Here is a 14,552-nt window from a genome sequence, read left to right as displayed (position 1 = left end):
ATATTTTGCATATAATGTGTACAATAAAAAAACTTAAAACTTGCACAAAGTTTATTCCAGGAGAAGTTTTTCTAAGTTGAAAAATATTATTTTCATGTTTATATTTAGAGGGCTTAGTTTGTCGTTTCGCCTTGGGCCCCCAAAATCTCAGGACAAGCCCTGGATGTTGTGCTAGTTGATGATGTCAGATGAGGGTCAATAGGAAGTTAAAGATACGGAGACAAACCTTCGATTTGAAATGGTTTAGACTTAGTAGAACTAAAACTGAGTACATATCTATAGCTATACCAATAAAAGAAGACCCAAAGGGGCAGATCCAATTAATCGCGGTTATCAAATCATGTCAATCCAACGACCTAGACTGCTTCAATGTCGAGCGCTCAACACGTTTAACATGCAGTTATTTCCATGCTAAATATAGTGCTAATCACATAATAACACACAAATAATATGCTACTTAATATCCGCATGCACTTAATACACTTTCAAATTAACGTGCATTGCACGTGCATATTGACTAATGAGGTACAATTTCAGTACTACTAGGCACGAGCATGCATGATGTTGTGCCCTCGATATATGTCGAGCCCTTTGTGCGCTGTGCTTGATTTTTCATAAGTCGAACATAAAGCTTACAAACACAATGGTGTCCAGTCCTTTGATTTTGCATCGCATTGTTGGATGACAGATAAATAGGTTGCTAGTGAATTGGGAATCAACTTCAGGAAGTCGACATGGAAATCAGTGTTGGCAGCCATGGCATCAATCGATGAATCAGCTTCACCAGGAAAACAATTGTCGACCATTCAAAGTCAACTACTCCGATCCAAATTACAAGAGATACTAGTTCAGTAATGATATCATGAATAGCCACAGGTGCAACCTACTGGCTACTACACTACATCACAGATGCTAATCTCGCTTGAAAGCTTCAGGGTGGACGCGGTCGGGATCAGATAGGATTGGCGGGGCGGGGCAGTGCATCTCCTCTTAGCTTCTCCCAGCTCCATGTAAGCGATCTTCTTGCCGGCAGCATTGGTTGTTGCGACGGATTGGTGCGGCAACGACGACGGCGGAGCAGAGCGTTTCTTTCCAACCGCTTCCTTGGTAGCGTTTGCCGGGGACTTGACGGCGGCAGGGCCGTTTGAGATGGAAGAGATCATCGCGGATCGGCATGCTGACGGAGAGGCAGATGACTTGTCGGGAATTCTCACGCTCGCTACGCCGGAAACCTTCATGGTGGACGAGGTCAGGGTCCTCATCGTCCTCTTCGGAGCTTCTCCCAGGTCGAAGTAAGCGATCTTCTTGCCGGCAGCATTGGTTGTGGCGATTCTGGCGAACGGGATGAGCGCGGGTCGGTGCGGCGTCGGCGGCGGAGCAGAGCGTTTGTTTGCTACCCCTTCCTTCCCTGCGTTGGCCCGATTCATGATGACAGCGCCGGTTGACGTGGAAGAGATCAGCGCCGATTGGCGTGGCGACGGCGAGGGCGACGCGAAGGACTTCCTTGCAACTCTCTCCTTGGCCGCGTTGACGACGTTCCTGCGGCGCTCGAGATCACGATAGATCTGGTCCTGCAACGCTGAGGAAGAGCACTGCGCCATGAGAGCGGGCGTGCTGAAGGTTGCGGAGGAACGAGACGAGGGCTCGGCGAGGGTGTTGCGAGTGCCCTGAAGGGGCCGCCCCTAGGCTTATATCCAGCGGAAGGTCGGTGAGGTGGAGTCGAACTCAAAGCGGGAGGTGTGCATGTCAAGCACTGCGTCACCTACATTGAGGAGGAGTCGAGTTGCAAAGCCTCATCTTGGAGCGATGCGCATGCTTTTTTTTCTCTTTTGAGATCAGAGCGATGCGTATGCCTTTTTTTTATTTTTTTAAGGGAGCCCCACACTTTAATTATTTCGAAGCAAAATTCAAAGGAATAAAAAGGGGTCATGAGGAGTTAACAGCCACAAGTGGCGACCTTGAGAAAGTGAAACAGAAAATTTTACAAGGTTATGTGCTTCACGATTAGAAGCTCCGCCCTGAAACATAAAATCGCCGCTCACAAAACTGGCTCTTCTTTTCTCTATCTCCTTGACAATTGTGATATGAGTGCCTCCCAACCCATTTTTGATGTCATCCACAACTGTCTTGCAGTCGCTAGCGATCGTCAAGCGCTCCAGAGACAAATCAGCAGCTAGAGCCAACGCCTCACAATTTTTTTTTTGCATACAGCGATGAATACCTCGACAACTTTTTTTTACATACAACAATGCGTATGCCGTTCATGGCGTTCGGCCGGCGTGCGCCGCAAGTCATGGGCTTAGATTAGGCCCAATACCATGGCTGCGTGACCCATATAAACAAGCGACTGACCTCTTACTAGTAGTACTAGAACAATGTCCATGCGTTGTAACAGGATATAAATATTATATTGCGTTAGCTTGTGATTTACCTGTTCATAATATTGTCCGGGGAAGGCCTCTCGAGATCGGCATATGGTTATTTGGTGGCAGAGAAAAAGTTCCTTATGCAAGGGAGACAGTTTATTCGCATGAAAATCAAGCGTGAGCGAAAAAGGCTGGCAGATCAGTTGGCGTCGTATAGTTGAGTAGAAAGTAGTACTACTTTATGGCTACATAGCGCACCATGTGTAGAGGATATCTTGCCTCACGATTGTAACTCTATTATGATGGAATAATACTCTTTTCATATTGCAAAATAATAATAATAATAATAATAACAATAACAATAACAATAACAATAATAAGAATGTGATTGTATAAATAAATGTTTATCAAATTCTGCATGTGAATTACCTTAATTATATTTTGATCAGAAGTTTGGTAAGTAAATTAAAGTAGAATTGGTTCAGAAGGTAAGTAAATTAAGTTGATTTATTATCATACATGGAAGGTTGGATGAAGTTCTGATGGGAAGAAAGGTGAAATAAAAACCATACGTTCTTTTTAAGTAGTATAAAGATTAGCGATTATTATTCCAGTGAACATAGCCATCCTGAGTCAGCCGTAGCAAGGAGTGTATATGCATACATATAGAACATTTTTTGCATGGAATAAAGGTAGGGCGGCCGCCCTGCCTTCCCCGAAGGGGTCCTCCGCCAGTGTTCTGCTGGTGAGGGTTGCAATGTCACATATGTAATCATGGAAGCAACACGGCTTAAATTGTAAACATTCTGGTACAACTGGCGTGGCTCATGGATCAGACATCTCTTGTCACGAAATCTAACAACTTGAAAGGCGGCCAATTTTCTTCTCGCATCAGTCGGCTATTCGCTAGTCAGTTGACTATTTTTTCTTCTGAAGGACACACACTGATGATGGACTAAAATTCGTCAGTTAGCTAAAAACAAATTTCATGACAGTCGACTTTTTTCTCTACCGTGTAGCAGCCCATATAAAAAGGCTAGGTTTCTCTTCTCTATAGTCTGGAGCAGCCCTCGTCAAAAGCCTATTAGCTGGCTGGAGCAGCTCGCAGGTCCCGTGAAAAGAAGGGAGTTGCTTTGTCTCGCCTTCAGCAGACACTGGAGCTATATCTTACTTATTACAATATATGTAGCTTTGCCTCGCCTCTGGCATTGGCCGCGTGGTGGCTTTCGTGGGCCAACCCATTAAGGCGGTTTTGAGAAGGTTCTTTACACCGGTTTGGACCGGTACTAGAATCTTCCATGTTTTTTTTTTCCTATGTTTCTTTATCAAATTTGTTTGAATCTATTTGTTTTTTCTTTTTAAATACATGTCTATTTTTTAGTACAAGTTGTACATTTTTCACATACACGTGGAATAATGTTTGATACATGTTGAACATTTTTTCTATACATTACGAACATTGTTTACAAATATATGTTTGATTTTTTTGTGAAAACATGCAAAATATTTTTTATATATAACCATTTATCTTTTTAAGTTGTAGTAAACAGTTTTTTAAACTAGGTCACATTTTCTTACACTGGGTTTTTCTTAAATATCACAAATATATTTTTAAATCATGCGAACATATATGTCATGGACATTATTTTGAATGGCAGGAACCTTTTCAGAAAATTATAAGTATATTTATTTATGTTGTATAATTATTTTAAGTGTGACGAACATTATTTTTTTACATTTGTGCAAACACTTTTTTATAAATATCATTAACATTTTTGTCACGTTATAGTTTTTGAATGGCATCAACATTTTCTAAAAGTTACGCTGACATTATTTTAGCACTGCATGAACTGTTTTAAAATGTGCGATGAATGCTTTTAAAGTTTTTAGTAAATTAATTTCTGATGTATAATCATTTAGAGCATTTCCAATATATTTTGTAAGAAGAAGATATTTCCAATATATAAACAAAAGAAAAACAACAATGACCAAACTAGAGGTTACCCTAGGGCGAGTGGATGCTCTGTCTTTGCAGCAGGCCAGACAAAGGGGCGCGGCGCAGAGGGGTCGAAGCGACTGGGTCGGACGAGTAACGCTACATCGACGGAAGATTACAAGCATTTTACGGGATGATACTGATTTGTCAAGTTGTGATTGGATTAAGGGGGAAGGGACAGGCCCCACCCCGGTGAAAATCAGGGGGGCTGGAGAGATTATTAAGAAAGGGCCTGTAAAACTCCTGTAATAGGCCCGTACGTTTAGCATTTTTGGGGTCGGACCACCGGGCACAAAGTGAGTTGTTTCTTGTTTGCAGCACGCCACGTGGAAACCCCCAAAAAAAGGACGACCAAGTAAGGAATTGAACTCGCCACGTGCAAAATGGTACAGGGCGCACACACCCTGTCGCCATCTAAGTGCGCTGTGGCCCAATATCTCTCCTCCTGCCGGTTTTTTGGGCTGGGTTATCTGTGGGTTCATTTTTCACCGCTTTTGTTGTTCGGTTTCGATTGTTTTTCGTATTGTTTCTTTTTTCCAATTTTTTTTCGTTCTACTTTTTATTTTCTTTAATTTTTATTTTTCCTTCTTTTTATTTATATTTTCTTGTTAGGTTTTTATTTATCTTTTCTCTTCTTTTATTCATTTCCAAATAATGATTTTTTTCATTTTCGTGAACCTTTTCGAGATTAGTGAACTTGTCTTCAAGTTCGCTAACATATTTAAAATTTGTGAACATTTTATAAATCCGGGAAATCTTCCAAATCTGCAAACTTTTTTCAAATCTTCGACTTTTTAACAAATTCGTGAACATTTTGAAATTCTGAGAACTATTTTTCATATCTGTGAACTTTTTTTAAGAAAAACTATTTTTCAAAATTGTTCAAAAAATTTAAGTTTAAGTGCAACTTAACTAAACGCTTTCCTGTGTCCACCAATCCAAAAGAAGTACAATCTCATTCATTGAAATGAGAAAAGAAGGTTCGAGCTTAGATCAAGTACAATAGTCCTACTTAGCAGGCTACAAGCGATTCCACCTCAGCAACAATCTGAGCTGGAGGAGAGTAAATGCATCAAAGAGAAGAGAGCGAGCGCTTCGTCAATCGCCCAGCTGCAGCACAGGACGCGAGAAATAGCCGCTCGCTTGCAGCCCAAAGCCAGCGCTAGCCCTGCTGCTCACAGTCCCCTATGTCTCACCATCCAATCAATTGTATTTTACTTTCTCCCCATGCATGCAAACATTGGTTACTCTGGTCATGCAACAGCTCGTATAGACCCAGCCTATTACACGAGGTTACTTTTACAGAGGCTATTGCTGACATGGCACAGATATATAGCCCGCGTTTCTATTAACCATGCTCTTAGACTAAACTGACATTTTTTTGGTAAATTAGTTCGATGCTTCTGCTTGTGGAGCTATCATTATTGGAGTGCTGAAGAAAAATCTATTTCAGTTTTCATACAAACCAACTGATGCCAGCAAGTGTAAAATCTGTTCTTACTATATTCTGCACAATCTACCAGAAAAAGTCCATTTAGCCCCAACCCCCGGTCTGAGGTCTAGTGCACACAAAAATAAACAAAATAATAGTGTCAACCAATCGCAAGTAACTCGTTTTCATTTTGTTCAATCACACCTCTTGTGCATGTGTCAAAATGTCAGCGCGACTAAGGGAACAACAGAGGGATAAATCTAAGTAAGGAAAGGGCCTGAACTGTCGAAGGGGAAGAAGATAGCAGTTGGGAGTTGGCAAAGCTGAATGCACCATGTCTGATGAAAACACAACACAAACTACTCAGCCCAGAAACAAGGTTTAAACTGCAAAACTTAGCTTTTCACAACAGATAAATATGTTTGTGCTTAATTTTCTCTTCTAGGTTTAGACTGATGCTCATAGCTAGAAGACTACCATGATTAGAAGTGGCAACAAAAGATCAGCTACAGCCCCCCTATACGTAAGTAGCAAAAGGTGCCCCCAATTATTTGTAGATTGCATTCCAGAACCACTTTGATTTTTTCATTTTTTCATTTTGACAATGGTACCAACTACCAATCAAAATGCATCCACTAGCGAGCAAGAAGCTAATAGCACTAAGAAGAAACAAGTCTGAAGCATTAAGAAGTAATGTATCTGATAATTTTGAGGCTTTAAGTTTTCAGCTACTATAGTTGTTGAGTTACTGGCTCCTTTTGTTGCTGAGCGAATCTGCAACAGCAAACACAGTAATTCAGTTAGCCAACATTTACCTGCTCATGACCCTGCATTGCGGCTTCCTAGATTGTCCGCTTTACTGGGAGTTACAATGCAGATTAATTACATGCTAGTAATTTGTACGTGCTTTGCACGTTAGATTAAAAGTAAATATCCTATCTCATAAAAATCAGAGTACTACAATGAATTCATATATGAAGAATGCATTAGAAAAAGCATATAGTTTTATTCCAAAAGAAATGATAAGGGCGTGTTTGTGAAATCTTTTAGTTTTTCAAATTCAAACTTATAATATAGGTAAACTTAATTTGATGTTATAATTTTCATCTTTCCACACCTTCAAGTCAGCGTTTTCTCATAAACTCTATCTCATCTGTGTGTTGTCGACCGCACAGCATTTTAAGTAACTTAGTGTCCCGTTAAGAAAAATAAAGTAAAGTCTAAATCTAAAATTTATAATGATATTTTGAATATTTCACTCAGCGAACAACAATATTGCCATGCGTACACTTTTTTTCTACTGTGTACTAATTCTTTTGAGAAAAAAATAATACTTCCCTACATGCATTCAACAGTATTCATGTGAGGAGCAAATTACTAATATAGACCGCTAGCCTCTACATGCACACTTGTTTAGATGCTTCTGGTCTGTACTGGAGTATTAACAGGAACAGTTCACAATATGAGGCTAGCTGCTCGCGCGAAGCTCTAGAAAGATCCTCCCAGCCTCGTTTTGGCGCCCAGCCGTGGGAGCGAATCCCACTGACCATAACCGTTGGATCATTAGGGTTCCACTTTGATAAACGGCGGCGATTCAACCCGTGGAGGAAATCAATTGCTAGCAAACGATTCTGCGTCACTGCGGGTGGCTATCCAAAGTTTGAAAATTGATGTACTATAATAGTAGAGATATGTCGTTCCGTCCTTGGCAGCCAGAGTGGTTTCATGAGTTTTATTATGGTCTACGATTTCTAATGATATGCTCACTGCCTGATGCACGACTGGCCTGGTAACTTGGGTACTGTTTGAGCTAGGATGTTGAGAGTTGAGACTCAGAAGGTGAAACCCCGCTCCAACTGGATGGCTCTCCCCTCCCCCCTCCCTTCCCCTGCTCCCCTGGCGGCGGCGGGCTCGCTCCCCCCTCTCCGTCTCCGGCGTCCCCGTGTCGCCCCTGTGCGGGTTCGCCCTCGGTTCCCTCTCCCTCTCCGTCATCCTCTCCTCGCTCAGTCCTGAGGGCTCCTGCCCCCGCTAACAGGTTCTAGGCTCTAGGTTCTGAGGCTTCAGACTCCGATTCTGATTCCCCCCTTCCCCTCCCCGTTCGGGGTCTCCGCGCGGCGTGCCTGTTGCCCCGGCTCCGGCGCGGCACCGGAAGTTTGCGCCTGGTGGGCGTGGACGTCCGGCCCCTGTTTCGGTGGTCGTAGATGGCTGGTCGCGTGTATCGCGCGGACGTCGTCGGGCTCCTCCGCCGTCCCCTGATCGTGGTATCCTTGGGTCGGGCTGTTGCTCCGCGCCGGCGTCCGAGTCTGGCTCTCCTTCCCCTTCTCCGGCGTCTCCCCCCGTCTGTGCTCCGTGCGAGGGACATGTGGTGGTCTCGCCGCCGGCGGCTGTTCCGGCCGTAACCCTAGATCTGGGGCTGCTCCCTGTGGTGGTGCCTGCGTCTGGGTCGCGGGCCTCCGCGTCGCTGGGTGGGCCTGTTGGGTCGGGGGCCCACTTCACCCTGGCTTGCGTTTCGGAGTCCCCCCCCTTCCAAGTGTGGCTCCTGGGCCTCGGGTGGCCCAGGCCCACCCCCCTCTCCCTCACCAGCCCAACCCACCGGCCCCGGCCTGGCGTGGTCCGGGTATTTATGGGTTCAGAAGGGTTCTCTCCCCCCATTTCTAGGATTTCCAGCATCTCTTTCCGACCATCGTCGTCTCCGCTCCCCCATTCATGTCTTCTCCAGATCTGCTCCTCTCCCCTTTCTCTCTTGTTCGCGTGCGTGGTCGCGATGGATCGCTCGTGCGGGTCCTCCAGCGAGGCCTTGTCGGGCCAAAAGCGGAGGCGGGAGGGTTCGACGGAGGGTGAGGTTGATCTGGAGTATGAGGCCGCTCTCCGCTCCAAGCTTCAGGCAGAGCGCGGCCTGGGGGGGGGGGAGGGGGGCGGCGCCTGGCGGTCCTCCTTCCCTTGGATCTGGCTCGGTGGCGGCCGACCCTTCGGCTCCGGGTGGATCTGCGGCGCGTGCTTTGGATCTGGCTCGGTGGCGGCCAATCCTTGGGAGGCGGCGGCCGCGGCGAGTCGGGCTGGCTCTGCTGGCCTGACCTCGCGTCCCCCTCCCCCTCGCGGTGTCCTGGCCCTGGCGCGGGCTCCGGTGCGGGCTCCGGCAGCCCTGGTCGGTACGGTCCTCACGGCTCTTCCGAGGCGCCGGACCGTCGTCCCTCCTCCGGTGGTCGTGGCCTTGTCGCTGCGGCTGGTCCTGTTGGTGATGGTCTGCTTCCTCCGCCTCCCTCCGCTCCGGCGCGTGTTCCTCCTCCAACTCAAGTTGCTAATCCCACCCTCACCTGCTTCACGTGCCACCGTCCTGGGCATTTCCAATCTAGATGCCAAAATCCCCCCTTTTGTCTGATCTGCAGAGAGGCGGCCACCTAACTGTTGACTGTCAAAATCGCATCAAACCTCCTGCTTTTGTGCATTATGGTCTCGGCCTTCCTGGATGCTCTTTCTTCGCCCTCGATCGTGAGGTTCCCCATGTGGTTCTGATCCCTGCCCTATCCAACTCCGGCATCATTACTGTCAAAGATAAGAAAATCACTCCCCAGGTCCTTGATGAGCTTCGCCTATGGGATGATGGGGGTTGGGATTGGCAGATCCGCCAACTTTCTGAGTATGAGTTCGCTACTTTGTTCCCCTCCAAAGAAAGCCTTCGGATGATTTCATCTTGCTCCAGTTTCACTCTTCCCCTAAACCAGCCGGTCGTATCTGTCAAGGCAGCCTCCAATGGATCGAAATATATCTCCTTGCAGACTGACGTTTGGGTCCTAGTCGATGACGTTCCACCTGCACTCCGCTCCACCTCTTTCCTCATGGCTTTCGGTGTTCTGATTGGCAAACATATCGTGGTCGATCCGGATTCTCTGTGTGTCCTGGGCCCTGTCAGAATGCGGGTGTGGAGCATAGATCCTCTCTGTATCCGCGGCTCTGTTGATGTCTTCCCCTCCACTGGTGGTTTCCGTCTCAGGGTTCGGGTGGAGGGTGATGCGGCTCCGGTTTCGCCCCCGCCTCCACCACCCGAGCCTATCTCGGACGACGGCGACAATGACAAGGACGGTGATGGCCTCCCGGACGATTCTAACCATGGCAATGAGCATCACTTTACCCAATCGGAATGGGATGGACTGACTTCTGAGGACCGCGATCTGCTCAAGGAGAATGCCCCGGTGGGGGGCGGGAACAAGGACGCGTTGGATGGCATTGGTGGGGGGCTGCGGCTTCTGGTGGAGCTAGGGGCACCCCCTTCTCTGGTGTTTGCTCCAACATCCCAGCCTGCCCCGCCTCCCCGTCCCTCTCTGTTATTGAAGACCCCCCCCCCCCCCGTCCGGCCCGGTGACCAAGAGAAAGAAGAAGAAATCTTCCGTCAAGAAGTTCTCAGCGCGCAGCAGGGCCTCCGGTGATTCCAAGCAGTCTGCGGCGGGGCTTTGCCGCAGGCTTGATGCTGATTTGGGCGCGGCTTCAGGCCCCTCGTCGGCGGTAGCCTCTCCAGGTCGCGCCCGCCCCGCGCCGGTGCGCTCTCCTGCTTCCACGGCCCGCAAGAGCGGGCGCATCTCCAACTGCGGCGAGCGGGTGGCTGATCGGGCGGCGTGGCGCGCGGTGGCCAGGGATCTGCCTCTCTCAGGTATTCCCCAAGACTCCCCATCTCCCCCCATTCCTGCTTCCTCTCCTGTTCGTCTCGTTCTTCAGTCGCAGTCCAATGCTCATCTTTTGCGTATCTTAGAGGACGTAGGTATTTCTTGTGATCCTAGTTTTGGGTCTCCCTCGTCGCTATTGGATATTATTTGGGCTAATGAAGTGGCACAGGCTGATATTGCGAGGGCTAAGGAGGCCGCGTCTAGGGCTGACGCCTCACTGGTTGTGGCCGGTGGGGTCGAGGGGGGGACCTGAAAGGGATCAGGCTCCCTCCGCTGCGCCTCGGCGCGGGGCTGGCAAGCGCTCTAAATCCTGCATTGCCCCTAGCAGGTTGAGTCTTCGCATTAAGAACCTCTCTCTCTGATGAAGGCCTTATTTTGGAATATTAGGGGTTTCGGCGCTAGGGGGCGCAGGGATCAACTTAAAGATCTTGTCCGGTCTGAGAACATAGATATCATTGGCCTTGTTGAAACTCTTAAACCTTCCTTCTCCTCGAACGATCTCTCTACAGTGGCTGGGATCGATAGGTTTGACTGAAATCATTTGCCGTCCTCGGGTCACTCGGGTGGAATTCTTCTTGGCACTAAAAGAGATATGTTCAACTTTGCTGCCTTTGATTATGGTATTTTTTGGGTTAGTACTATTGTATCTCACCGCTCCCTCAATTTACTCTTGGAAGTTATGGTGGTTTACGGGCCGGCTGATCACTCTCTTTCTCATATATTCTTGGATGAAATTCTGAAAAAGATAGAATCTTGTGACCTCCCTCTGCTTATTAGTGGCGACTTTAACCTGATGCATTCCCCTCTGGATAAAAATTCACCTAACTTTTCCTGGCTGCTCGCTAATGCGTTCAACGCTTTTATTAGGGACTCTGCTATCCGTGAAATTCCTAGGGTTGGTGCCCGTTACACCTGGACGAACCACCAAACGGCTCCCATCCGCTCTGTTCTTGATCGTGTTTTTATATGCCCCAGGTGGGACACTTTGCTCCCTCGGGCATCCCTACGGGCCTTGCCCATCGTGGGATCTGACCATGCACCCTTGATTCTTGACGATGGGATTCACTTTGTTTCTTCTTCGCGATTTCAGTTCGATGCGTCTTGGCTTCTGGTCGATGGTTTTGCTGACTTGGTTGCAAATAAGATCTCCTATTTCCTTCTTCGACTTGGCGTTCCTTTGGTCTGATGGACGACTGGCACCAATGCTCCTATTTCCTTCGTAAATTCTTGCGTGGGTGGTCTATGAACCATGCTGCCGAATCTAGGCGTGATAAGGCTCGGATCGCTGCCCAAATCGGGGCCTTGGACGCTCGTGCGGATGGCTCTGGTCTCTCTCCCTCTGAATGGCAGGCCAGGTACAGTTTAGAAGAGGCCTTGCTGGTTTTGCACCGGCAAGAGGAAGTTTATTGGAAGCAAAGGGGCACCATTAACTGGACTCTAAAGGGCGATTCCCCTACTGCTTACTTCTTCGCCATAGCCAACAGCAGGCGTCGCCATTGCATGATCGATAGCCTGCTTATTAATAACGCTAGGGTCTCTGACCCTTCCCAGATTATGTCACACGTGGTTAACTACTTCTCCTCTCTGCTCTCTGCTAAGCCTGAGGTAGGCTTTAGATTGGCCAGTTCTTTCTGGGCCTCTCAGGATCAGGTTTCGAGTGATAATAACGACGCCTTGCTGATTCCCCTCTCCGATGAGGAGATTTTCGATACGATTCGCACAACCAACTCAAATGCGGCATCAGGTCCTGATGGTTTCTCCATTCCCTTCTTTAGGCATTTCTGGCCTCAGCTGTGGGGTCTTGTCCATGCTATCATTCAAGGATTCTGGCTGGGAACCGTTTGTTGGGGAACATAGTAATTTCAAAAAAATTCCTACGCACACGCAAGATCATGGTGATGCATAGCAACGGGAGGGGAGAGTGTGTCCACGTACCCTCGTAGACCGAAAGCGGAAGCGTTAGCACAACGCGGTTGATGTAGTCGTACGTCTTCATGATCCGACCGATCAAGTACCGAACGTACGGCACCTCCGAGTTCAGCACACGTATAGCTCGATGACGTCCCTCGAACTCCGATCCAGCCGAGCTTTGAGGGAGAGTTCCGTCAGCATGACGGCGTGGTGACGATGATGATGTTCTACCGACGCAGGGCTTCGCCTAAGCACCGCTACGATATTATCGAGGTCGATTATGGTGGAGGGGGGCACTGCACACGGCTAAGAGATCAAGAGATCAATTGTTGTGTCTAGAGGTGCCCCCTGCCCCCGTATATAAAGGAGCAAGAGGGGCGAGGCGGCCGGCCAGGAGGAGGCGCGCCAGGGAGGAGTCCTACTCCCACCGGGAGTAGGACTCCCTCCTTTCCTAGTTGGAGTAGGAGAAAGGGGAAGGAGGAGGGAGAGAGGAAGGAAAGGGGGGCGCCGCCCCCCTCCTTGTCCAATTCGGACTAGAGGGGGAGGGGGCGCGCGGCCTGCCCTGGCCGCCCCTCCTCTTCTCCATTAAGGCCCATCTTGGCCCATTAAACCCCCGGTACTCCGGTAAAATCCCGATTTCACCCGGAACACTTCCGATATCCAAATATAGGCTTCCAATATATCAATCTTTATGTCTCGACCATTTCGAGACTCCTCGTCATGTCCGTGATCACATCCGGGACTCCGAACTACCTTCGGTACATCAAAACACATAAACTCATAATATAACCGTCATCGAACTTTAAGCATGTGGACCCTACGGGTTCGAGAACTATGTAGACATGACCGAGACACGTCTCCGGTCAATAACCAATAGCGGAACCTGGATGCTCATATTGGCTCCTACATATTCTACGAAGATCTTTATCGGTCAAACCGCATAACAACATACGTTGTTCCCTTTGTCATCGGTATGTTACTTGCCCGAGATTCGATCGTCGGTATCTTAATACCTAGTTCAATCTCGTTACCGGCAATTCTCTTTACTCGTTCCGTAATACATCATCCCGCAACTAACTCATTAGTTGCAATGCTTGCAAGGCTTATAGTGATGTGCATTACCGAGTGGGCCCAGAGATACCTCTCCGACAATCAGAGTGACAAATCCTAATCTCGAAATACGCCAACCCAACAAGTACCTTCGGAGACACCTGTAGAGCACCTTTATAATCACCCGGTTACGTTGTGACGTTTGGTAGCACACAAAGTGTTCCTCCGGTAAACGGGAGTTGCATAATCTCATAGTCATAGGAACATGTATAAGTCATGAAGAAAGCAATAGCAGAATACTAAACGATCGAGTTCTAAGCTAACGGAATGGGTCAAGTCAATCACATCATTCTCCTAATGATGTGATCCCGTTAATCAAATGACAACTCATGTCAATGGCTAGGAAACATAACCATCTTTGATCAATGAGCTAGTCAAGTAGAGGCATACTAGGGACACTCTGTTTGTCTATGTATTCACACAAGTATTATGTTTTCGGTTAATACAATTCTAGCATGAATAATAAACATTTATCATGGATATAAGGAAATAAATAATAACTTTATTATTGCCTCTAGGGCATATTTCCTTCAGTCTCCCACTTGCACTAGAGTCAATAATCTAGATTACACAGTAATGATTCTAACACCCATGGAGCCTTGGTGCTGATCATGTTTTGCTCGTGGAAGAGGCTTAGTCAACGGGTTTGCAACATTCAGATCCGTATGTATCTTGCAAATTTCTATATCTCCCACCTGGACTTGATCCCAGATGGAGTTGAAGCGTCTCTTGATGTGCTTGGTTCTCTTGTGAAATCTGGATTCCTTTGCCAAGGCAATTGCACCAGTATTGTCACAAAAGATTTTCATTGGACCCGATGCACTAGGTATGACACCTAGATCGGATATGAACTCCTTCATCCAGACTCCTTCATTTGCTGCTTCCGAAGCAGCTATGTACTCCGCTTCACACGTAGATCCCGCCACTACGCTTTGTTTAGAACTGCACCAACTTACAGCTCCACCGTTCAATGTAAATACGTATCCGGTTTGCGATTTAGAATCGTCCGGATCAGTGTCAAAGCTTGCATCGACGTAACCATTTACGACTAGCTCTTTGTCACCTCCATAAACGAGAAA

This window comes from Aegilops tauschii, chromosome 6 (genome assembly GCF_002575655.3).
Source record: "Aegilops tauschii subsp. strangulata cultivar AL8/78 chromosome 6, Aet v6.0, whole genome shotgun sequence".
Lineage (NCBI taxonomy): Eukaryota > Viridiplantae > Streptophyta > Magnoliopsida > Poales > Poaceae > Aegilops > Aegilops tauschii.
This window is presented reverse-complemented; position numbering follows the sequence as displayed.